This window comes from Saimiri boliviensis, chromosome 12 (assembly GCF_048565385.1).
Source record: "Saimiri boliviensis isolate mSaiBol1 chromosome 12, mSaiBol1.pri, whole genome shotgun sequence".
NCBI lineage: Eukaryota > Metazoa > Chordata > Mammalia > Primates > Cebidae > Saimiri > Saimiri boliviensis.
Window position 1 is genome coordinate 23,686,034 of NC_133460.1, and position 25,169 is coordinate 23,711,202.

Genomic DNA, 25,169 nt, shown 5'->3' on the forward strand with positions numbered 1-25,169 from the left:
TTCATTATTTGGCAAATTTCTTGCTCACATACCACGTCCACATGCATCTCTGTTCCAGCAATTTTGTTTTGTTGTGAATTATATAGCACTTATTTTAATGTGTTTGCTTTACTCAAAAAAAGGAATGAATTATAGCAATCTTTTCATCATGCTTGCCTCACTGGAGGGGAGCTCTTAGGAGAGCTGTTCCAGGTGTAAGAGCCCCACAGCAATCCTGCCGCTTTTCTGAAGGCCTGTGCAGGGTCTTGAGGGCTTCTGGCCAGCATTTTCATTTAGGTAACTCTGCCTGGATGAGCACACTTTCCCTCTGCGGTTCAGGACTTACCCCGAACTTATTTGATAACTTGTTCTGACTTTAGGAAAAAGCATGCTATCTTGCAGTATCTCAACTGAGCCACTGACATGGACCTGAAAATGGCTTTTTAAATAGTTAGATGAGGCCAAGTATGTGCTTTTGTATCAAAAGTGAAGTAAGGAGGAGGCCAGGAAAGATGAGAGTTGCTGGTAATTTTGGTGCTCTAGATGCCCTATACCTGGGGATGGGGTGATACTTAGGGATGCTGGTTGGAAAACATGTTTTTCCAGAGCTGTGGACATTTCAGTATTTACCAGTCCACATTTCTACTACATTTGGTTAGTCTTTGAACATTTTTTCATATTTTACTTGTATGCAAATATTCTCTCCAAATCCACTGTTTTGGTGCTGAGCAGCCGGCTCCCATCCTGTCTTCTCTGAGAGCTTTCCAGATCTCACCATCTTCCTCTGAGATGCCAGAGCTTTCTGTCTGTGTTTGGCTCTGCCATGTCTTGGGCCTGCCCTCTCACTGGTCTGCCAGCTCTGAGAAGGCTGGCATCATTCTTATTCTTCTCTGACTGTCCCAGGTATTTGGCACACAGTGGATGAACCTAGAAGGAGCCTCATGTGTGCTTGAACAGAATGAAGAGGCGGCTGCGATTTTCTCCTCTGTGCGGCTGATGGCTTCTCTGTCCCATCCAGAAGCAGGATTGCGTTGAGATACCTGAAGTTGTCTGTGGCTCCTGTAAAATTAAACAGGAAGAGAAACTTGGTTAACAGAAGAAATGGAGAAGGACCAACTTCTAGTTTTCTATGCCAGGTCAGGGCATTGCTTTGTCTCTGTGAATTACTCTGCTGAATTGAAACTTTCTTTACTTTTGGGCAGATAAGAGTAATTTGGGGGCAGATAAGAGCTTCTGGGAAGTTGTCATTGCAAATGGCTGGGCAGTAATGTTGCTACAAAAAATGATTATCCGAGACTCCTTTTTTCCTAGTTTGAGTTATTTTTAAAAAAACTAAGAATTACTTGAATTTAAAATAATAGATCGAGATCTTCTGGCACTACTGAAACTTCTGAGTGGCCTCAGATGGTTGCTTGAGAATCTATTCAGACAGCCCAGCAGTTGGCAGATGTAACATTCATCATGCCTCTGTACTCTTTTGTCATTAGCTGATTACATAACAAAAAATCAGCAAGCATGAAGTTGTGTGCCCGAGTGAAGCCCTAGCAAAGGAATCAAAGAGCAAACGTACGTGCAGGTCAGAACTGTTGGTGCGCTCCACGGGGAATTTACCTTCAGGGAACACTTGGGCCCCCCACTGCGCCACTATCACAGCCAACCTCCCTGCCCAGGGGAAGGACTCCATGCTCTGCTCCCAGGCGGATTCTCTCTCCTCGCACCACTTGACTTCCCACCTCCCATTCCTTCAAAGCTGTCCATGGACTCTCTCCTTTGTTCTGGAGATATCATTCAGGTAGTAAAAAGGAGAGACTTTGGGCCATGAACAGTGTGTGGGATGGAAAGTGCCAGCGAATTCAGGTATCTGTGAGGCTGGAAGGAGACTTCTCTTTGTGGGCGAGGACACTGGCTCAGCCTGTGCTGCATCCAACCTCAGTGCCAGCTGGGAGCAGGTGTTGTTTGCTCTTCATCACATGAAGGGGCAGGTGTGGGCGCTGGTACAACAGGCTTTCTCAGGCTCTTTTCAGTTGTGTGCAGCTGGTGTTTGAAAGAGAATTGCATTTAGGAATAGGGCTGCTTTACGCTCTGGGGGTGAGGAAGGAGGGAATGAGAAGACTCTGGTTCCGGCCCATCCCAAACCACCGTGCAACACTCTGCCTCCGAGGTAGCCCAGAGTGGAAGTGCTCGGGGTGCTACATACCCACTGCGGCTAGTGGCTTATTAGCCATGAACACATTGCCGCCTGATTTCTGAGATAGCACTTGTCACATCCAGAGGAAGAAATAAGGATCGAATGTGAGAGATACTGGTGGTGGCAGATGGTAGGAAGGGGCCTGGTGGGAATCCCGAGGGTAGGCGTGGTCTGTGGGGCCCAGGCCCAGGCGAGCGGGCACTGAAATTCTCTGGGACAGAGGATGCAGAGATGCTAAAGGCAGGCATCACTGCATCAATTTTGCAACGATTTTACATGCATTTGCACCTGCACTCTGAGGGAGTTTCCAGGCTAGGCATGGTGGGATGTGCCTGTCTTCAAGGACCTGCCCTTCTACCAGGGAGCCAAGATGAGCACTTACACTAAGTTTGTATTTGTCAGTGAGCAGCTCCTGTGCTCATGGATGGTACTGACTGATTTACCTTTGGGTATGGTCCCTTCTGAAGAGGGTCTTTCCTCTCCTTTGCAAAAGGATTTAAGAAGCAGCAAGGGACATAGGTTCCTCCCCAGCCCATGGTCTCCTTGAGCCCCATGGATGCTGATTCTGTGGCAGCAGGAATGGAGCTCCCAGCTCTCCTGCCTGGCGAGAGTCAGGACCCAACCCACCAAGCACAGCCCCTGGGAGTGTGCTTGGTACTCTGGCCTTTTTCTGAGCATCCTTCCTCTAGATTAGGGGAAAATAACTTCTAAAATAGATCAGTGGTCAGATGACCTCTGCAAAGCCTCTAAAATGATTTCCTACCTACATTTGGCTCAGCTCCCTTATACCAGGCAGACAGAAACTATACTTTAAATCTCTAACAGCACCGAGCATCATATTTGATGCAGTAATTCTGACAAATTTCTTTACCTTTTCTTGCTGAAAATTATTCACCCATGAGGGCATCTGTTTAGGTCTTGAAAAAGGCATTAGATATTTTCTTTGTATACTGTTTGCTGCACACACACATACTTGAGTTATAAAATCCAATATAACATGAACATCCATGAACTTGACACACAAGCTGAGAAGCTGTCTTTGTGTTCTTCCCAGATCCCATTCCTCCCTTTCACGAAACCCTGAATTTTGTGTATATTATGACCATAATTGTCCATATCTCCAGTTGCATTGTTTTAGATTCTAGAGTCGCTGTCTTTGTTTAGGAGTGTGTAGCACAGTGGTTACAAATAATGGTTTTGGAATCAAATTGACTGTGTTGAAATCTCAGATGAAACGTTTACTAGTTGTGCAACTTTGAATGCATTATTTACCCACTCTGAGCATCAGTTTCTTCCCTCCCAAATGGCAGTAATCCTTCTCAGCTCATTTCTCTCCTGGAGTTGCCTAGAAGATTGAATGGAATGAGACCCTGTCCATTTTTCCTGGCCAACGATCGACCCTCAACTAAGGTTGAGGGCAATCCTCTGCCCCAGGCATCCCTGGGAACTCCTGTCAGACACTCACCCTTCACCACTGGCACCTACTCGAAGCCACCAGGCCTTAAAACAGCAGCAAATGAGGAATGCATGGGATGAGCAAGAGCACCAGGCTTAATTTATAGCCTTTCCTGTGTCCACACAGGAAGACGAATGTGCTGGGCGAGGACAGTGGATACCATTACCAGATCATTACTTAGCAAGTTGCTTGGTCTTGGCAGGAAGTGGTTCATCATTTTCAGATAAGTACAGAACTGCAGAACCTTGTAACTGTCCTCCCTTGTTCTGCACCCTTGAGGCAGACGCAATGGTCCTAGTCAAAGCTTTCCCTCCCACGGCGCCTTATCGAGATAAGTGACTGGGGATGCTGGATGTCACATGATCTACTGAATGCAAGAGCCCTGAACTCGGAAGGGGCTGGGGTCAAAGGCTTCCAGGGCTGGAGAGCAAGGCCGGAAACCCCAAAAGATAAATGAGGACTTCTGGAACAAGATGAGAAGATGAATTAAACTGCTTGCATTAGCATGCACATGATGTTCCAGAAAAATCCACTTTGGCTGCCAAAGTAGCCCTTCTGGAATTCACGAAGACCCTGGCCAGGGCCTTCACATCAGGGCTCAGTGCTCAGGTCTTGCATGTGCTGCTTTTTTTTTTTTTTTTTTTTTTTTTCAATGAGATGGAGTTTCGCTATCAGCACTCAGACTGGAGTGCAATGGCATGATCTCGGCTCACTGCAACCTCCGCCTCCTGGGTTCCAGCGATTCTCTTGCCTCAGCCTCCTGAGTAGCTGGGATTATAGGTGCCTGCCACCATCCCTGGCTAATTTTTTATATTTTTAGTAGAGATAGGGCTTCACCATGTTGACCAGGCTGGTCTCAAACTCCCAACCTCAAGTGATCCACCCGCCTCAGCCTCCCAAAGTGCTGGGATTCCAGGTGTGAGCCACTGCACCTGGCCGCATGTTCTCCTTTACAGCAATCCAGTGAGGCAAGATCAGTGGGCTCATGAAGGAGAAAGCTGAGGCTCAGGAAGCAAAAGTTATTGCCCAAATTAAAATACATAGTAAGAGCCTGATTTGATTCCAAACCAAAGTCCGATTGGCTGTAAAGCCCAGGCCTGCTCTGAATTTCACCGTCTTGTGTCCCTCAGCAGCATGATGGATCACCATGAACAGGACAGCCACTGGCCAGCAGTGTCTCAATCATGGGTTATTCACTGTGCTCCCGCACCCACAGGGCCCTCGGTGCTGAACAGATGGTGGATCTCTGGCCTTTTTGTCTGTCCTGAATCTTTAGAAGCCAGTTGTCAAGGTGATAGTGGTTTCAGATTGGCTAGGTTTGACAAGCAACGAGTAACAATACATCTGTTGTTAGAGGTGAGAGGAAAGCTTGTTATTCCACGTGCCAAGAAGGCAGAGAAAACGTCTCGACCAAACTGGTAAGTCAAGAGTCTTTCAGGAAAAGGATATGGCTAAGAATTCTAAAAGGGGAGGGTGGGTGGTTTAATAAGAAGGAGGAGGGAAAAGTATCTAATTCAAATTAGAATCTCCTATCTAAGAGACTGGTACAGGCATAAGATGTCAAGAAAATGAGCAGAAAACATCGTGCTTTGCCCTCAAGATTTGCTTGGAGAAGAGGAGCCCACTCCAGCAGCTGGGTGGTCAGGTGACTGGGTTTCCGACCTCACAGGAACAGCCTGAGTGACCTCTCCGCGGGTGGGGCCGGAGGCTGGGGGTGGGGGAGGTGTGGTGACCCGGCCATCTGCTATAGTTCGCCGTTGTTTCCCCAACAGGAACCCTAGGGTTGGAGTCGGGGACGGTTGGTTTTGTCAGTCCATTGTGCTTGGGGTGAGAAAAATATTTAGGATATATTTTAAGTAATCTTAAATTAGAAATTAAAATTACTGGCACAAAACTACATGTGATTTTTATTCTCTGATGGAATTCAGAACTAATTTGGCCAGGTGCTGTGGTTCACACTTGTAATCTCAGCACTTTGGGAGGCTGAGGCGGGCAGATTACTTGAGCTCAGGAGTTCGAGACCAGCCTGGCCAACATGGTGAAACCCTGTCTCTACTAAAAATACAAAAAATAGCCAGGTGTGATGGTGGGCACCTGAAACCCCAGCTACTCGGGAGGCTGAGGCATGAGACGGGAGTCACTTGAACCTGGGAGGTGGAGGTTGCAGTCAGCTGAGATTGCACAACTGCACTCCAGCCTAGGTGACAGAGGGAGACTCAGTCTTAAAAAACAACAACAACAACAACAAAAAAAACCCAACTAATTTATTCGTATCTGTGGAGAGCAGATATAAGCATTTATCCACAATTTTTTTCTTGTTTCACTTATATCCTCCTATCTCTGCTTTAGTCCCCCCTTCCTCCTACCGAATTAGTTAAAGGACAATCCAGAGTTTTCTACCATTTCATTCATAAATGTTTAACTATGTGTCTCTAAGTGAAAGGGACTATTTAAAAAAATAAATATTTTATTATTATCAAGCTAGAAATATGAAAAATATGAAAAACAGTTCCTAAATATCATCTAATATCTGGTCAATGCTTAAATTTTCCTTATTCTTTTCAGGTGATTAAAAAAGGAAATAAACAAGGGTGCACCTTCTATTTGGTATGCACATATGTATGCATCTATCTGTCTCAACCAGCAGTTCTCCCTCCTTCTTTTTCATCCTTGTTATTTATATGTTGAAGAAACTGAATCATTTGCCCTGCAGAATTTTCCACACTGTGGATTTGCCTGACTGCACCCAGTGGTGCTGTTCCTCTCTCTTGTTCTGGGTGAGTTAATAATTAGATCTAGAGGCTTGATCCGTTTTTGGAAAACTATTTCCTAATTATTGCTGTGTTCTTCCTGCTGCAGCTCACAGGGGAGCTGGGAGACTCAGGTCTCTTTTTTTGGGATATGTAGATTCATCAGTGGGATCAGGTGATGTCAGCCTCCTCCATCGTGCAAGAAATTCTCATCAGCCATCCCCTAAGGATTTGGCAGTTAATTATGGTCATTGACAGATTCATTATTTTATTAGGGTTACAAAATGCTGATATCCTCACACAATAATTATTTCTGCATTTGTTAGCTGGAATAATTCTATGAATAAGAACTTTTGGTCATCAACTGATTAGTTTCCTGTGGAAATAGTTTGTATATGAAAGTCCAGATAAAAGCTCTATTCTTTCCATTTATTTATCAATTTTCAGAATAACAATTTGGTGTTCTAGCAATCTCCAGTGTGACCAATCCTATCATTATGTACTCATGGATTTTAACTTCTTCGATATGGTTTGACTGGGTGCAATCATTGTTCTTTTCGATGTTTAAATTGTTCCATCCTTGGCCAGTGAGAATTCTTTTGGACTGGCCTCTCTGTCATTTTGACATTTCCCTGATAGTCTTCGTTAGTTATCTTGCATCTCATATAATTTCCAATGAGACCTGGAATCAGACTTTTTTCCCCAGTGAATTCCAAGGACAAATATTTACAAACTGAAGTCTGGATGCTACTTGGTTTTCATTGTTTCTAGTATTTTTTGTTTTAAAATAAAGGAAATACATATTTTTATTGGGCTAGAAAATATATATTTCTTTTTATTTTAAAATAAAAATACATGGTGAGCTTTTACTTCTATTTCTGTTTTCTTTTTCTTTCTTTCTTTTTTGTGAGACAGGAAGTGTTTTACTTCCATCACCCAGGCTGGAGTGCAGTGGCGCTATCTGGGCTCACTGAACACCCGCTTCCACCTTCCTGCTCAAGTGATCCTCCCGCCTTAGCATCCCTCCCCTTCAATAGCTGGGGACTAAAGACATGTGCCACCATGCCTGGCTAATTTGTGTGTGTGTGTGTGTGTGTGTGTGTGTGTGTGTGTTTTTAGAGATGGGGTTTCACCACGTTGTCCAGGCTGGTCTTGAACTCCTGAGTTCATGCAGTCCGCCCACCTCAGCCTCCTGAAGTACTGGGATTACAAGCGTTAGCTACTGCACCCAACCTTTTACTTGTATTTCTAAGTCGCATTTAAGATTATGGGGATTTTAACTTCTTTGATTTAATGCTAATTTTCTTTACTTTTACACTAAACGTTCTTGATGCTTAATGACATTGTGGGGTATGCATGTGTGCGTGTGTGTGCGTGTGTGTGTGTGTGTGGTTTCAAAATAACAATGTCAACAACACCACTTGTTATTAATAAAAAATAAGGTTGCAGAATACTATTTAAAATTTCTCTATAAAATTTCTCTTTTTGTCCTTAAGATACACTCCTGCAGGAATGAACCATTCCATATCTGTTTCTTAAAATTAGTTAAAGTAATTTTTCTCTTTTCTTTCCTCTCATCCAGTCCAATGTCATCAAACACCAATCTAATATATAGTTAGGTTCATTTATTTTGTTTTGATTTGTAATCATTTTTTTCCATTTTGGTTGAATTTTATTTTGTAACAATGTAACAGGTCCACAAGGTTCCAAAGTCAGAACTCTAAAGCAGGTGCCCTCCGAGCAATTGAGGTCTGTTCCTTCTCCTGCATCCTATTTTTTCCTTCTCTCACAGGTAACCTTAAAAAAAATTAAGTTTTGTTTTCTTCATTTCATTTTAAAAATAAAACAGGCACACACATATTTTTAATGACTTCTGTCTTAGACAAAATGTATTACACTACATTTGCTATTCGACACCTTGCCTTTTGTCTTTAATTGCTTCTTGCTTCTTTTCACAGCAGCACAGCCCTGGATTGTGTGGGTGTATCACAGTTATTCATGTTGTCCCCCGTGATGGACACTAAGGTTATTTCCATCTTTTTCTGTTATACCTAGTGTTGTAATAGGCAGCTCTGGGCCTGCATTGTTTGCATCTGTTGGTAACAAGTTGAATGAGTTTAAAAGTCATCTTAGTTAGAATATTCCAGGGGTTAGGTAAGTAGAATTATTCACTTAACATGCAGTTATTTATTGATGTTTATTATGTGACAAAACCTGTGCTAGTTTTGGGGAAAAAGGGTTGGACAGAGTGATGAACAATACAGGCATGGCCCTGCCCTTGTGGGTCTTACAATGTAGTAGGGAAAGCATGTGAGTAATGGTATAATTAAATGCATGATGAACGATGTGGGTGGAATGAAAGGAGTGATCTAAGGGGACCAAGATGGTGGCAAGCAGCCAGGGAAAGCCTCCAGAGGAATGGCCGTTAGGTGGTCATTTGAAGAAAAAGGAAGAACAGACCAGGCAGAGATGCAAAGCCACGCCACGGGGCCAAGCTAGCACAATGGGAAAAGTTCACAGGCAGGAGAAGGCTCACGTTTCAAGCAGGAAAAGGGCAGTAGATCCACATCATGGGCAAGGAGGAAGGTGGCAAGGGTTATGGTGCAAGGGTGTGCAGGGCAGGTGGTCAGGATCTGGGGGAACTGGGAATCCATCCTAAGGTACAAGAAGACACTGGAGAGTTTGCGCTAGTGGTGTGATCCAGTTCGTTCTGGAAAATGCGATTCCGACTTCTGTGTCCAGAAGGACTGGGGAGGGATGGGAGCAGAGGCACAAAGACCAGGAGGGGATGATTACAGGAGTCCAGAAAACTGATGACAGCAGCTTGGCTTAAGGTAGTGGGGTCAGGTTAGAGAAGAGGGAATGGGTTGAGCTCTTTTACAAGAAGAGTAGATCAGAATTATTGGATGGAAATATTGGACTGAATGAGAGGGAAAGAGGTGTAACTCCTTGGTCTTGAGCATAGGAACTGGCTTATTGAGCTGGATAACTTTGAAAGAGGATGGGTTGAGGTGGGAGAGACTATACATTTGGGACATTTTAATTTGAGATCTATTAGGGCTCGAAGAAAATGAAGTGCTGATTGAGAAGATTGGACTATTTTTAGCAACAGTGGGAGTGAAAATTATTTCTTCTCAATAATTTACATTTACAGCATTACAGAACAATGGAGATTCTGGAGATATGTAGTCTGGCTCCCCCATTTAACTGAAAAGAAAAGGAGCTGGAGAATTCTGAAGTTACTGTCTATTGCCTGCCAGGGAGCACAGCCTGCCCTGTACAGATAGTTTGACTCCAGGAAGAACACTGACCTCAATTAGCTTGCAGATGCAGGAAAAGAAGTTAAAACCACGAAGTGGCTCCCCTGGAGTGTTATCATACCCTTCTACTGGGGTATGGCTCTGGGCATCCTCACAGAGGCTCGCTGGCCTGGGATTGGCCGTGGGGCATGGCCGTCATTCATGCCGTTTGCCACATTTTCTTCTTTTCCCTCTTTCTGTGTGCATGGCAGGACTGCTCTAGTCAGTCTCCTCATGGGTGGGTACAGCCATGTGGCTGTTTCTGGAGAAAAAGTTGTTGGTCAAAATGGTGTTTCATCTCCAGGCCAGAGCTTTCATTGCCAGAGTGGGATTCTCTACAGTGCAAAGCACAGTGACTGAAACCTTTGAGATATTGACGGCCCCATCAGGCTGGATTCTGTGAGGAGCAGAGTCCCTCTGACAGCCTGAAATGAACATGCATCATGAGCAAGACAGAAATCTTTGTTGTCTTAAGCCACCGACATTAGGAGGTTGTTTGTTATGACAGCATAACTTACTCTACGCTGACCGATACACTGGACGTTCTACTGTCTGCTTTTCAAGGGCTAAATGGACAGTCTGTGTATTTAGTTTTTCAAGGCCAAGTAGATACTCTTATTTTTTGTGATTCCAGACTTTGTACAGTTTGCCAAATTAGGTTTTGATGTTGGAGGTGCGGACACCCAAAGTCTTAGCCAGAGGAGCTGAGGTTGCATTTTCCAGACTTTTATCCTGAAATGAATTTCCTGCACCAAGGAGGAGGTATTGGGATACAGCATGGTGGGCATTTCTGCCAGTAACATGGAGACCAGGAGGCAGGCCTTCCCTGAAGGAGGTGGTCTGAGGGAGACAGTTTGAGGAGTAAACAAACAAGCCAGCAAACAACAACAAGCATTTGCCATCAGAAATGGAAGGGGAGAGAGGAGGTGATCAGGCCCCAAGAGGACACACCCCAAATGATGGTGACATTTCCATGAGGCCCAGGTAACTGTTTCTTGTTACTTCATGCCTTTTTTCCCCAAAAGGACCTAGGAAAACAATAATTTTCTCCTCATCCGGTAAGAGAAAGAACAGATCTAACAAAAGTGAAAGGAAGCAACTCATCTCCAATTGGAGACAAGGAAGAAGAGGACTGCAGGGGCTTTCTCGTGCAGAGGGCGCCTGGAACTTTGCCACCAGGACTGTGAAGAATCAGGAGTTCAGGCAGCCCACCCATGTCTGGCCTCTGTGATTTCTAAGAGAAAACCCAGAAGTAAATTGTGTAATTTGCCAAAATAGGTTTTAATAGATTTTAATGCTGGAGAGGAATGCTTATACCCAAAGTCTTAACCAGCGGAGCTGAGGGGTCTTGAAGAATCCCTTCTCCCACAGAGCCCCCTCCCCAATCCCTTCTTAGCCCTATCATGAGCTTTAAGTATGTCTGCCAATCACTAACTGCCAGCCTGAAAATCCTTTACTGTTTCTATAGGAAACTCAGCAGCTAAGTACACTTAATGGATTCAGTTTTGGAGTGGCTAGATTTTGCTGTGTGGCCAGATATCTACGAAGAAATGCATCTCCCAAGGGAGTGACAGATATTCCATCTTTGTTATACATGAGTTTGTGAGAATAAAGCTTTAATGAGGGTAATTCTTAACTGCCTGGACTCTGGGAGGCAGCTTAGCTTTTTCACACAAGCTGTTGAAATCTTTCTTAAATGTTGAGATAGCACACATCTTTCCTGACATGGTGGTTGAGTCTTCTTTATACCAACAGGTAGGGCCCCCGGGGAGGGAGAGCTGGGCTAGGCCTTCCCAAAACTTTGCTGCTCTGCCAGAGGCATAACCATGGACAGTCGAGGGGCAAAGTTCACTGTCATCACCCGACGTCTTCCTGTAGTTTCCAGGACACATTTCCTGCTTCCTTTCTCTTAGCCACTGGTGGGGCTCACCTTATAAATGGTCAGTAACAGAAAATGCATATAACATTTGGGGTCAGACAGGAATGGGCCTCAGTTCTCCACTCAATTTTCCCTGTCTTGCATATCTAGCAGGCGGTGAGGCTGACAGAGACACTGGAGGTGGGAACACTGCGTGCAGTGGGAACCCATGTGCCTTTGTCATTACTGCTGCTGGTGGTAGCTGTGATTTAGGTAGGGGAGCTAAAAAGCAGAACAGCCAAGAGAATGGAAACCTCACAGTTACATAATCGCAGTTATATAATAGATGCAGAGGAGAGCTGTGCCATTCCCCTGCCTACTCCCTCTGCCTACTCCCTCTGCCTCCCATGGTCCTATCTTTATTAATCCATCTGACATACCAACCCCAGCCCATGACACAGTGAGGTAAAAGGCAGCATGAAGGCTGTGCTGTGTCTCAGATTTCAGAGCCCCTTCAAAATGAGTTGATGAGTGATAATCAGGATTAAATTCTGTGGTTGTCAGTTACAAGCTGTGTGGCCTCTGCTAAGTGACTAAACCCTTCTGAGCTGTTTCCTTCTCTATCATATAAAATGGGGTTGATAATAATAGCACTGATCTTTATAGAGTGGCCATAATAATTAAATGGAATAATGCATAGGGTTCCTAGCCTGCTGCCTTGCATACAGCAATATATGCTTGTTTTTATTTTGAGAAAGAGAAAGTGAGAGGAGAAAAGATGGGTGTCCTAGTCCATTCTGGCAGCTATGACAAAATACCACAGACAGTGTGGCTTATAAACAGTAGACATTTATTTCTCACAGTTCTGGAGGCTAAGTCAGATGTGATGCTTGGTGAGGACCCACTCCCTGGCTGTGCCCTTCTGGCTGTGCCCTCACATGGAGCAAGAGGCCGGCAGCTGTCGAGGCTCCCACACTCAGGACCTAGTCATCTCCCAAATGCCCTACCTCCTAACACCATCACATTAGCTTCCAGCATGTACAATTTAATTTTTGGAGAGCACTAACATTCGGACAACAGCAGTGGGAGTGGCACATGATGTGATGGTTAGGTTTTGTTCCCCATGAACCTTAAAAAGGTCTACAGACTGCGTCTGACTCTCTAATCACAGAAACTAGTGGTCCAAGGGGGACGTCACTGCCTTTAGGATCTGTGACCCAGCTCCACCTACGTAGTGACCGCTTTGAAGAGGAACTTACGCTAAGAGCTGTATTTATCAGCCCCTCAGACAGTCCTCGGAGGGGGGATGCTTTTGACCTCCTCAAGGGGAGGAAGTGGGCAGCGGCCCAGGACAATTCCCCCTCTGTGTCTGCTGGCAGATGCGAAGCCTGCATACACTTTTTTCCTTCTTTAAATATGAGCGAATGTTAAAAAGAAGTTCCCATGAAACAGCTCTGCAGCTCAGAGAAAATAACATGTTATCTGGAGGATGGAGGGTTTAGAGAAAGAGCAGATCTCTAAGGCCTTTTTTCTACAGGAAACAGAAGACTGTTTTACAAAACATCTGCTTGGTGTCCTCATAAAGTCAAGAGGACTGGAATTCTGTGAAATGGGAGCAAAATGCTACAGAGAAAACGTATGGGTTCTAGGGCGGGTGGAGCCAAACGCTAACCCCTGTGACAGAGTTCAGGGCTTTTCCCGCAGTGCTCACTGTTGCCTTGGCGGGACAGCCGTCTATAGGAACCACATACAGGGGCAGGGCTGAGCTGCTCCTACAAGGGCAGCCTGGTCAGCGAGCCATGACAGGCACTGCCCTAGAAATACAAGACATAAACCACTCAGCACCGAGCTGAGACCTCCTGTCACCTCTACCTCCAGTTCTAAATCTATCCCCACCTCCCCCCTGCACTCCTGGAAACTCACCTGGAAAAAGGAGTGCCTAGGAATCTCAACTTCTCCATTCTTTGATCTTACTTGAGAAAGTCTAACTGGAAGTCAGTAGCCTCTGACAGACCCCACTCAATGCTGCATGGACCTCTCTTTGTAAGGATAAGCAGGCCAAAAAAAAAATTATAAGTAAATAAAAAATAAAAAAAAAAATCACCTCACACCCGACACATGTTTCTCCAGGAAGCAGTCTGACTCCAAGAGAAAGGGGAAATCATTTGAAATTCTGGAGTTGGATTCTCAAAATGTAAGATGTAAGTTTATGAAAGAGAACGATCTTTGACAAGCGGTCCATGGACTTAAAATGAAAAACATAGTTGCCAAAAATAAAAATGGCAGAGAAGGCACAATGAGCAGATTGAGTGCTGCAGAAACTTGCCTGAGCGAAAGATTGGCAGGTCATTGCCATGTGGCTGTTAAAGCACAGCATCAAAGTCCTCCCACAGGAAAAGAAGAATTATAGAGGCACGCAGAGGATGTACACGAAGATGAGGCACCAAGGTTAGATCCAGAGAAGTGCAGATACTCCCAGAGGAGATCACAGAAGGGGGCACACAGCAGGCTGCGGCAATGCACAAAGCTACAGAACCACAGACGTGGGTCCCACGCAATGTTCAAGTGTTTCTCAAATGGAACAAAACCAGAAACAAATGGCAAAAGGGTAAGCAAGCACACCTTGGAAACCCCAAACTACTAAAAAACAAAAAACAAAAACAGCAACAAAAACCAACTCCTGATATCACAGAGCAAATCAGCACCGTAATTACAGACTATTTAGGGAATAATAACCAAAGCATGTGTATGTGTATGAGTATGTGGCTGAAACTTAAGGGACATAATTATTTTATTGAAACTCTTCCAGAAACTGTTGCAGAAAGGAATACAATTTCCTAATCTTCTTAACAGAGATGGCCTAAACCTGATAAAAACATAATAAAAATAACATTTAAAACATAAAACTATAGCACAGGCTCCAGGATGAACGCATTCAGTGTTGTAAAGATGTCAGTTCTTTCCACTGATGTGCTTAGTATAACGCTAGTCAATAGCCTAACTTAATTTCCTTTCAGAACTTGGCCAAGGGATTCTAAAATTTATCTGAAAGTGAAACATGCAAGGAAAGCCAAGAAAATTCTGGAAAAGACAGCAATTGTCTGGTAATTGCTGTAGCTATTAAAGAGTATCACAGTGTTTCAATGGTCAGAATAGCCTTGAGCTAACCCCATGGGAGACCTATCAATGGGGAGAGGTGGGGCAGAAACATGTGTCCAGAAACAGATGCATATATGCAGGAAGATTCCTAAAATTAATAAAAATGGTGGTTAAGTCAGCATTGCAAGGGTTTATTACCCAGCATGATACATCAGCCCAGCTTGTTACTTATTTGACAAAACATTTACAACAAAAATTGCAGCAGCAATAAGTATAAATCTTTATCAGATTAATTACATGTAAAATAAAAAAGCCATAAAAACATCAGAAGCACTTGCAGGAGAATAACTTTGTAATCTTAGGCTAGGAGCAAGGGACTTCTAAAACCAAGATTTTAGAGTCAGAAACCTTAAAGGAAATTTCAATAGACTTGACTCAAACTAATGAAAAAAACTCTTCAGAATGGAAAATATTATAATAAAAATTTCAAATAAAGCTGAATTGGGAAAATAAGACAGAATACGAATATTAACAACATGTACAGAGCTTTGCAAACCAATATGCAAACTACCGAACCCCTAATTTGGTGATCCATACCCATATTCCTCCTTCAAGACTGAATTCCTATTCCTCAGCTGCCAGGAGGGTGGCAGCTGAAGGCTCACAGTGAGTCCTTTCACAGGAATTGCCCTCTGCTGAAGAAGCTGCCTCTCATAGGATTGAAAGCCACTCCAAGGGGTAGCCTACCTCCAGTGTGACCTGCCTCTGTAAGGGAGCTCCTGCTGTGGGCTGAGGGCCTGCAGCAAGAGCACAGCTTTGTGCCGTCACCTCTGAGCTGCCTCTGCCCTGCTGCCCTCCCTTCCTCCAGGCATGGCTCTGAGAGCCCCAGACATCCTGCATGCACATCTCTGTTTCGGAACCTCTTTCCTGGACAGCCTGACCTAAGAAACCAACTAGATAAAAATGGGCAAGCTACATAAGCACAGATCACACATACGAAAAAGGAGCGGGGGGAACCTAAACAAGATGGCCAATTAGTGTTGAACGTGTGGCACAATGTGCTGGTGGAGCGAAGCAGCATGAGAGGCAGGGCTGTGGGAAGGTAATGAACACAGCATTTCTGAATGGACATTGAGCAGTATGTGTGAAAATCTAGAAGGTACTTATGTTTTTCTTGGGAAATCTCTTATGAATTTATCCTAAGGAGATAACTATAAAAACAGATGTATTAGCCAGGATTCTCCAGGAAAGCAGAATAGAAATGTGTGTGTGTATGCGTGTGTGTGTGTAAAGAGTTTTTTATTTTGAGATAGGGTTTCACTCTGTTGCCCATGCTGGAGTGCAGTGGTGTGATCATAGCTCATTGCAGCCTCGAACTCCTGAGCTCAAGCGATCCTCCTCCTTTAGTGTCCCAAGTATCTGGGAGTAGAGGCATGCACTGGCATGCCCAGCTAATTAAACTTTTTTTTTTTTTTTTCCAGTAGAGATGAGATTTTGCTATATTGCCAAGGCTGGTCTTGAACTCCTGGCCTCAAGCATTCTTCCCTCTTTGGCTGCCCAAAGTGCTGAGATTACAGGTGTGTGCAGCTGTGCACACCTTTCTATAAAGAGATTTACTATAAGAAATGGGTTCACATCATATAGAGGTTGAGAAGTCCCTAGATAGGCAGTTGGCAGGCTGGAGAGCCAGCAGGAGAGCACACGGTGTAGTTCCAGAGTCTGAGTCTGAAGGCAGGAAAAGACCGAGGTCCCAGCTCAAGGCAGTCAGGAAAGAGACGTTTCTTATTTAGTCTTTGTGTTCTGTTCAAGATCTCAATGGATTGGATGAGGCCCAGCCATGATGGAGAGGGCAATATGCTTTACTCACTTTACCAACTTGGATGTCAACTCATGAAGAAGCACCCGCAAAGGCACACCCAGAATACGATTTGACCAAATGTCTGGGTAACCTTGTGGCTCAGTCAAGTTGTTACATAAATTAACCATCCCAACAGGTATGCACAGAAACATTGGTTGGAGCACAGCCGTTTGTGTTCATTCATAGCACCCTGAGTACCTAAACAAATCCACAGCCAAGCAAAGGCGTGCACCTAGGCTGTAGCAAAGCAAGCAGGAAGGCACGGCCCAGGAGATGTGAGCTCCCAGGCTACCCGCAGCACAGGGACCCAGCATCCCCCCTCAGCAACAGCCCAGAATACACAGGGCAGTGGGGACCCTGGCCTGTACAGGGAGGGCGAACCTCCCATTCCTGGTGCTTTAAGTGCACCCAAACCCTGGCTGGAACTTAAAGGCGAGCCACAAAAACGGCCTGTTTCCAGCCTTTGACTCCTCGTGCTTGTCTCAGCCCACCTGCTCTCACCCTACCTTTCGGGTTCCTAACCCCCCTATCTGCACTCAGGTCTTACATTACCATTTTCCTCCTGGCTGCCCACGGTGATGCATGCTTAGATTCACTTTTGGGGCTTCATGAAACTCAGATTTTCTTTGGGCACTGAACGCTGCATCATGGTATTCCTATGTTCTTTAAGTAACTTCCTTACTCCAACCCAAGTCACAAGAACCTCCCAGCCTTGACTGTGCAGAGTCGGGGGATTTGGCCTAACCTAGCATGCTGGCCTCTCCTGCAGATGTGCCAGGCATCTCGCCAAGGAGTCAGCATGCCTGCTTCTGGGGAGGGACTGCTCATCGTGTTGAGCTTCCTTGCCAGCTCAGCCCCGAGATGGCCTAGGAGTTTCTATCCCCACATTCCACCTGGAACACTCACGGTCCTTGACAGCCACAAGTTTCCAGTGGCAGCCAATAAGACTTCCAGATAGGTGGCAGGGACGGAAATGCTTCAGAGTTTTTCCATGGACAGAGAAGATCAGCGATTTTTTTTAAAAAATAAAAAGTAAGTGTCAAAGTGAAGTTGGCATCAGGCAGTTGAGATGCTAGCAGGACCCTGAGGGGGTACTAAACACATGCAACCACACTGCGTAGCATTTTTAGGCAACTGCTCATCCATGGAGAAAACACAGTGGGTAAAACTGTTTCCTTGTGGTGACCACTGGACTTTCTGCATTTTCAGAGGTTGTCAGTATTTTCACAGGAGTCCCATTTCTTTTTAAGAACCAGATCACCAACGTCCCCGTTAATTAGCTTTCCACTCCCACAGGCCGCTCACTCTTTTGCCTTTCCCTCCCCTTCTCTTTTAAACTAATTAATTAAAAAGCTTTACAAAAGCACTACATGCTAATGTGAAAAATTAAAGCAGTAGAGAAAATTAAACACAGAAAGGAAAAGCTCCTTTGCCCTCAGCCCCGACACTCCTCAGAGGTGGCAACAATAAACACTGGATTCTTTCTAAGACTTTCCCTGCATAGACAATCAGAGAAACATAGATTGATAGACTGATTTACGAAGAGATGGCTGAATAATGACGTTTAATGCTCTGTTACTTGCTTTTTCATACTTAATTCATGCTAGACGTGATTTCACAGCAGTTGTCAGGCAGGTCTGTCACCCTTTTCAACATTTGCATTTTGTCAATTATAAATAAAAATTAATTAATTAAGAAGCACTTGCATTTGGTTCTACTGTAGAAGTGTACCATCCTTTATTTACCTACCCCACAGATTGACTCGTAGATTACCTCAGAGGTTTTAATATTAAATGCTCTAGTAAACATCCTTAGGCATGTGTTTTTTGAAGAACTGGGCTACTGTGTCAACAGGAGATTGTTTTATAGGTCTTTATAAAATTAAACTGTTTTCCCTGGTATAGAATTTAATAATTGTCAAATCAAGTGTTGCTCTTTTAAAGTTTCTTCTTATTATCAAATGACACTTTTCTTTTGGTCTTGGTCTTCTATAAAGCTGCCCTTAAGCTGTGACAAAATTAATTAAAAAAATCGATGTTGATCCATGGGATCCATAAATTCTTTTTTATAGATGATGTAACACAATTCTGTGTCGTGGGCGAGGCTCCGGCGGGTGCGTGGCAGTGCGCCCCCTGCGTCTGTGAGCGGGCGTTCTGCAGAACCCCCACAGCCTGACCTGCTGCCCTTTGCTGGTTTCACTTGAAGCTATTATTCCAATTGACTCACTCTTGGCTGACATCTGGATGCGTTTTATAACAGACTGTTTTCATAATTCCGCAAAAATGTTCTCAAGATTAATACTTGTTTATTTTCATTTTCCATTGGACCTTAAATTAGCTAGCAGCTAATGCTGGCATAACCCCTTACTGGAAGCCATTTTATCTAAGTGGAGGGGATGGCAAATTCATCCAACCTTGGATTTTCTGTTGCTTTAAAACCTCTTGCCAACCGAATATTCCAGAGTGGCTAACACATCAACCAATAGCAAAATATTTGGAGTATTTGCCGGTTAGCTGGGGTGTAAGCAGCCAGATGTGTGGATAGGTCATACGGTTACCTTCCCCATGTAAGTAGGGGTCAGGGGGTACCCATAGACATGTGTGCGTGTACAACGTATGTTCATGTACAGCCAAGCATACAGGCGCCAAGACATTTTATTGGGATATTATGTATTTTCTTCTCTCTGTTGTAGGTATTTTTTTCCTCTCCCACCTGAAGTTTTTTTCTTTGCTTTTTGAGATTGTACTTTCAAAGACATTCAAGACACCCAGATTTTAAATTCAGGGTGCTAATCCAGGGCTTTGTTTTTGAAGACCTGGGATCATTGAAGAGATTAAGTTAGAACTTTCCCAGAGGAAAGAGGCAAGTGACTGCCTTTGAATTTAAGGAGTGTGTGTGTGTGTGTGTGTGTGTGTGTGCGCGCGTGTGGTGGGGGAGGTGGTTGTTAGCTCTTTAACATTTGTTCTTTTAAGGTTTCTTTTTATTATCAAGTGTCACTCTTTTTTTTTTCCTATAAACTTGCCATTAAGCTGTGATAAAATTGATCATTTAAAAAAATCTCTGTTGATCTGTAGTGATCCATAAATTATTTTCTTATAGATTATCATGGGCACAGCTCAAGGCTAGTGGTACAAGAGCACCCCTTCCCAGCAAATTAAAAAGCCTGTTGTTTCTGCAAAAATATTAGAAGTTTTTAGCAATGTTGTCAAGAGCCTTTCTTAACTCTTTGGTGACTGGTCTGAGTCCGTCATGGGTGGAAGGTGTGATATGATCAGACAGGCCCTGTTAGAAGATCAGAGAATTATGCCCTTCCCCAGGGGAGAGTATTGCAAAGGTATATAGGACATGAACGTGGGTTGGGCAAGAGGTGTGCCCAAAGCGTGCACAGTGTGTGTTCCGCTCCTTGTACAGTGACGAACTTGTGAAGGAGTTAAAATCTTGTTGATTTCCAAGTGACCAAGAGTTTTTAAAAACACAAATATGCAGCTTGAGAGCCTACATTTGTACAAGTGTGTGGCAGTGTGTGTGTGTGTGTGTGTGTGTGTGAACATGCTTGCATGTGTGTTCTCACAAATGGAAAGGAAGTATAAGAGACGAAAGGCAATGGTTTGCTTCCTTTCAGAATTTAGGAGGTATTTTCAAGACAAGGAATTTCTTTTCCTATCTTCATCAGAGTGCTGGAAAATGGAAAAAAAATGCAAACCATAAAGTTCAGGCACTCAAGTTTCTGAGTTAAGAGCAGCATTCAAATGTTGTTCCAAACCTCTATGGTCATAAGATTTCTATATTTTAAGTCGGATGGTACAATACTAACTCGAAGTAGGCTGTAAAAGTTAAGGAAGTGTATTGTAATTTCTAGAGCAATCACTCCAAATATAATGCAATGAGGTATTGCTAAAACGCCAACAGACACAATAAAGTGGAATTCCAAACACTTCAAATAAACAGCAAAGAAAGCTGAGGACAATTCATTTAAACTCTCTAGGGGCAGATAGCAGGCCTTAAATGAAAGCTTAAAGAAAAGTCAGCAGAAGAGAAAAGCAAAACAAAAACAAAAAGAAAGCATTCTTCATTTCCTCTCCTAAACATTTTTTAAAAAGTAGCTTGCAGGATGTAGAGGAAATTCTTTTAGAACACTTGCCCAAGAAAGGTACCTGAATATCTTACCTAATTAAGATATTTTTAAGCAACAAATACTCATACTTTTAAGGAAATACAACCACAAGCTCTGCAACTTAGCGATCAAACAATGAGACTCAAGGAGAATTAATACACGGAGGGCAGCAACTATAGCACCTCAGGACTACCGAGTTTATTAGAATTGATGTTGTCAAAAATGGAACTGTCATAGGGATGAGATTTTAGAAATTATACAGTATGCAAAGAAAGGAAGGAGGGGGATTTGAATACTATGGACAGGGAAAATGTGCTCCAGCGCACCACTGATGCACTTTAAATGGAGAAAAGAGCCCTTTGGAACAAAACATTATACTTAGAAAGGATTTTTAAAAGAGTTTTAAAAAAAGCTTTCCTGAAATGAAAAAAGGTCTGAATTATTAGATGAGAATATTTATCATGTCTTAGGAGAAAGAAAGTAGCCATTCACCAAGACATGTTCCATGGAAGTGACTATACTTCAAAAACGAATATAAATCCTATCAGCACCAGGAAGAAGAAAATCTTTTATAAGGGGAGAAAGATCATTCTTGCTCCAGACTAAAGGGAGTGAGAGAGAAATATTGTGGCCCAAGAATTCTATATATTTGGCTTGCTAGTCATCTGAAAAAACAATGAAATCATTTTCTAACAAACAAAAAAAAATAATTACTCCTTTGTAATATACTTGTGACCTTTCTTGCCATGGTAATATGGAGAGCTTTGGATAAGCGTAGTGTATTAGTCAGGGGTCTCTAGAGGGACAGAACTAATGGAATAGATATAAAGTTCAGTTTGCTTAGTTTCTCTGAACCATGCTGTAATAAGCATTTTCGTCCAAAGATCCTTATCCATGGTGCCTCGTTTTATGGGCCCTAGAGGATACCTACATGGGATGATTAATACGGAGTGTCAACTTGATTGGATTGAAGGATACAAAGTATTGATCCTGGGTGTGTCTGTGAGGGTGTTGCCAAAGAAAAGGGGAGTTTATTAAGCATTGACTCACACAGTCACAAGGTCCCAAGACAGATTGTCTGCAGGCTGAGGAGCAAGGAGAGCCAGTCCGAGTTCTAAAACTGAAGAACTTGGAGTCTGATGTTTGAGGGCAGGAAGCATTCAGCATGGGAGAAAGATGTAGGCTGGGAGGCTAGGCTTCTCTCTCTTTTTTTGCATGTTTTCTGTCTGCTTATATTCTAGCCACACTGGCAGCTGATTAGATTGTGCTCACCCAGATTAAGCGTGGGTCTGCCTTTCCCAGCCACTGACTTGAATGCTAATCTCCTTTGACAACACCCTAACAAACACACCCGGGATCAATACTTTGTATTCTTCAATCCACTCAAGTTGACACTCAGTATTAACCATCACATGTAGATATCCTCTAGGGCCCATAACACGAGGCACCACGAATAAGGATCTTTGGATAAAAATGCTTATTACAGTATTGTTCAGAGAAACCAAAAAGCTGAACACTTTTCCATAAGGAAACTGTTAAATAGGTTCTGTTTATCCATAGCATAAACTATAATGCGGTGTATAAAAAGGGGAGAGAGAGAAAGAGAGAGGTAGAGGAATTTTCATCTGATATTGTTGAGTGGGAAAAGCAAAATGAAGAAAGAACATACAACATGATCTCATTTGAATAATCAAACCATAATTAAAAAAATTATATCCACATGTTTATCTACCATCCACACGTAAGTATTATATATTGCATATATGTACATACACACATACAAAGATGAACGGGCATTTGTATATGATTGTGAGAGCAGGGGCAATATGGAAATAGCACAATTGGCTGTTAGCATGGATGGCTGGAGTGTGGGGAGGTGGGGTTGGAGAGTAATGTGGGTGTAGGAAGGATGAAACAAAAGGAAGAGAAAAGGAAAGATGAGAAGAAAAAGGACTGTAAAGAGAAATAAACAGTTTGCTTTATGTATTTACATAAACTGATAAGCTTATATGTAAACTGGCATGCTTATAAGAAGACGTAAGTAGGACATCAAATATATTTTTCATTTAAATGTGTAGAGTGATTCTTCTATTAACTTTTAGCATGTTAATATTTTACTAATTTGCTTCAGAATTCTTAAGAACAATAATGCCAAGCTCGAAAACCCTCACCCTTTCATTTCTGCCGGCTCCTCAGCAGCACTGCTTTTCCTAAAGTTGGTATAATTAATTAACAGTATTATTGTATAATTTTACTCTATTTGCATATATTTTGCCACTCGATTTCTTGATTTTTACATTTGGACTTGTGTTTTTGATATTAATCCATGTAGATACATATAGATCCAATTTGTGTATTCTGTTGCATGATATTCCATTGTATGAATAAACTACAGCTTATACATGCATTTCCCAACTGAGCGACAGCTATGTTGTGTACATTTTTTTTTTTTTTTTTTGAGACGGAGTTTCGCTCTTGTTACCCAGGCTGGAGTGCAATGGCGCGATCTCGGCTCACCGCAACCTCCGCCTCCTGGGTTCAGGCAATTCTCCTGCCTCAGCCTCCTGAGTAGCTGGGATTACAGGCACGCGCCACCATGCCCAGCTAATTTTTTATATTTTTAGTAGAGACGGGATTTCACCATGTTGACCAGGATGGTCTCGATCTCTTGACCTCGTGATCCACCCTCCTCGGCCTCCCAAAGTGCTGGGATTACAGGCGTGAGCCACCGCGCCCGGCTGTTGTGTACATTTTTTAATTGTTATAAAAAATGGTACAAATCAACGTCTTTGTACATGTTTCTGAATCTATATGTGTGAAGGAATTTCTCTAGGATAGAGGCACACATGCATGTCTGCAGATGCCCACAGACATGACATGTTATGCACATGCACATTTGTGTATGCACAGTATAAGCATGTGCAGATGCACAGGCATATGCACACACATATACACTCATATGTGTACAGAGATACGTGTGTGTTTTGCACGTACACTTCATGTAACATGGACTAATTGAAGATGCCTGTATCTTGTGGAATAGCACTTGCCCTCATAGGAATGGAATGTATGTGTCACACCCACACGCACACACACCTGCCTAGGACGGCACTTCCTGCATTGGAAGAGATGCGCATCTTCAACTTTGCTGGCTGCTGTGTCGTGGCTCTCTTATTGATTGTACCACTTACTGTGCCCATAAGCAGTGTATACTCTGCTATGCCCCGCACAACACTGGCATTTTTGAACTTAACAAAAATTTCTAAGCAATCCAGTGGATAACAAAACTTGTATAAATATCCACTATACATGTTAAAATATATTAAACATATCTAAAAGTAGTATTCTTGACTCAAAGAGTATGTACACTTCCAGTTTTGATTGAAAAATTGATATTTTATAGGTCAGAAAGAATGAAATATTGGCAATGACATGGAATTCAGCCTATTGCCAGGTGGCGCTCCCATTGTGTGGCTGTGGTCATTTTCCTTCTCATAGCTTTGCTGATTCTGAGTGTTCTGTTTTATGTAATAAGTTTGCTTATTACTTTCTAATATTTTATATTAATTTGATCATTATCTTTATCTCCTTACTTTCTTAACTGCTTGAACAAAGTTCTTTGTGCATCGTGGGTGCTTATTCTTTGTCATGTGTTTTGTTGGTGTAGTCTCCCAGCTTTTACACTGTTGTTTGATTTTGATCATATGGTTTTGCAGAACTATGCATATCTTACATAGTCAAATTTGCTCGTCACTTCCTTTATGATTAATTAATTCTGGGCATGTGTAGAAAGGCTTTATTTATTTCAATACTGTAAAAATACATTTTCTCTTCTGGTACTTTTGTGATTTCATTTATTATGTTAAATATTTGGCACAACTGCCAATAAATTTGGTATGAGAACTTAGGTAGGAGACTACATTCCTTCTCCTTTGCCAGTTCTCCAATTGAGCTGCCTTTTTTCTTTGGTGGCATTCCTTACTTATGGCACTGAAATGTTACATTTATAAAATCTGATACTTCCATTTGTCCTTGGTTGTGTTTCTGGATTCCGTCTTGTTCTATTTCTTTGATTATATCTGCACTGGAATCACTGGATTTTAATCATTCTAGCCTTTAACATCTGACTGAACCAAGCTTGCTACAGTCCCCGCTCCCCCCACCCCATTTATTTTTCTGATTTATAAAAAAATCACTAAGTTTCTAACAAGGAACATGTTTGGAGTCTTGTTGTGATTGCATTAAATTATTTATTACTGCATGACATATTCTGAGAGTGCCTCTTCCAGACAAAAGTACATCTCTCTCTTTCTTTCAGTCTTCTTGTTTATCTCTAAAGAGAGTGGGTGAGGCCTTGCCAAGCAAAACAAAACAAGACCCAGAAACGGTAAGGGAAAAGACTGATTCATATGAGTATGCAAAAATAGAACTAAAATTCACCAATGAAAAATACAGTAGAAGTTAAATTAAAAAAACAACATCAAACTGGAAAAATACTTGCCAAACACATTAGAAAAAGGACATGCCACTAATGTAGAGCCAGGGATTACAAATCTGTCACCAAAATG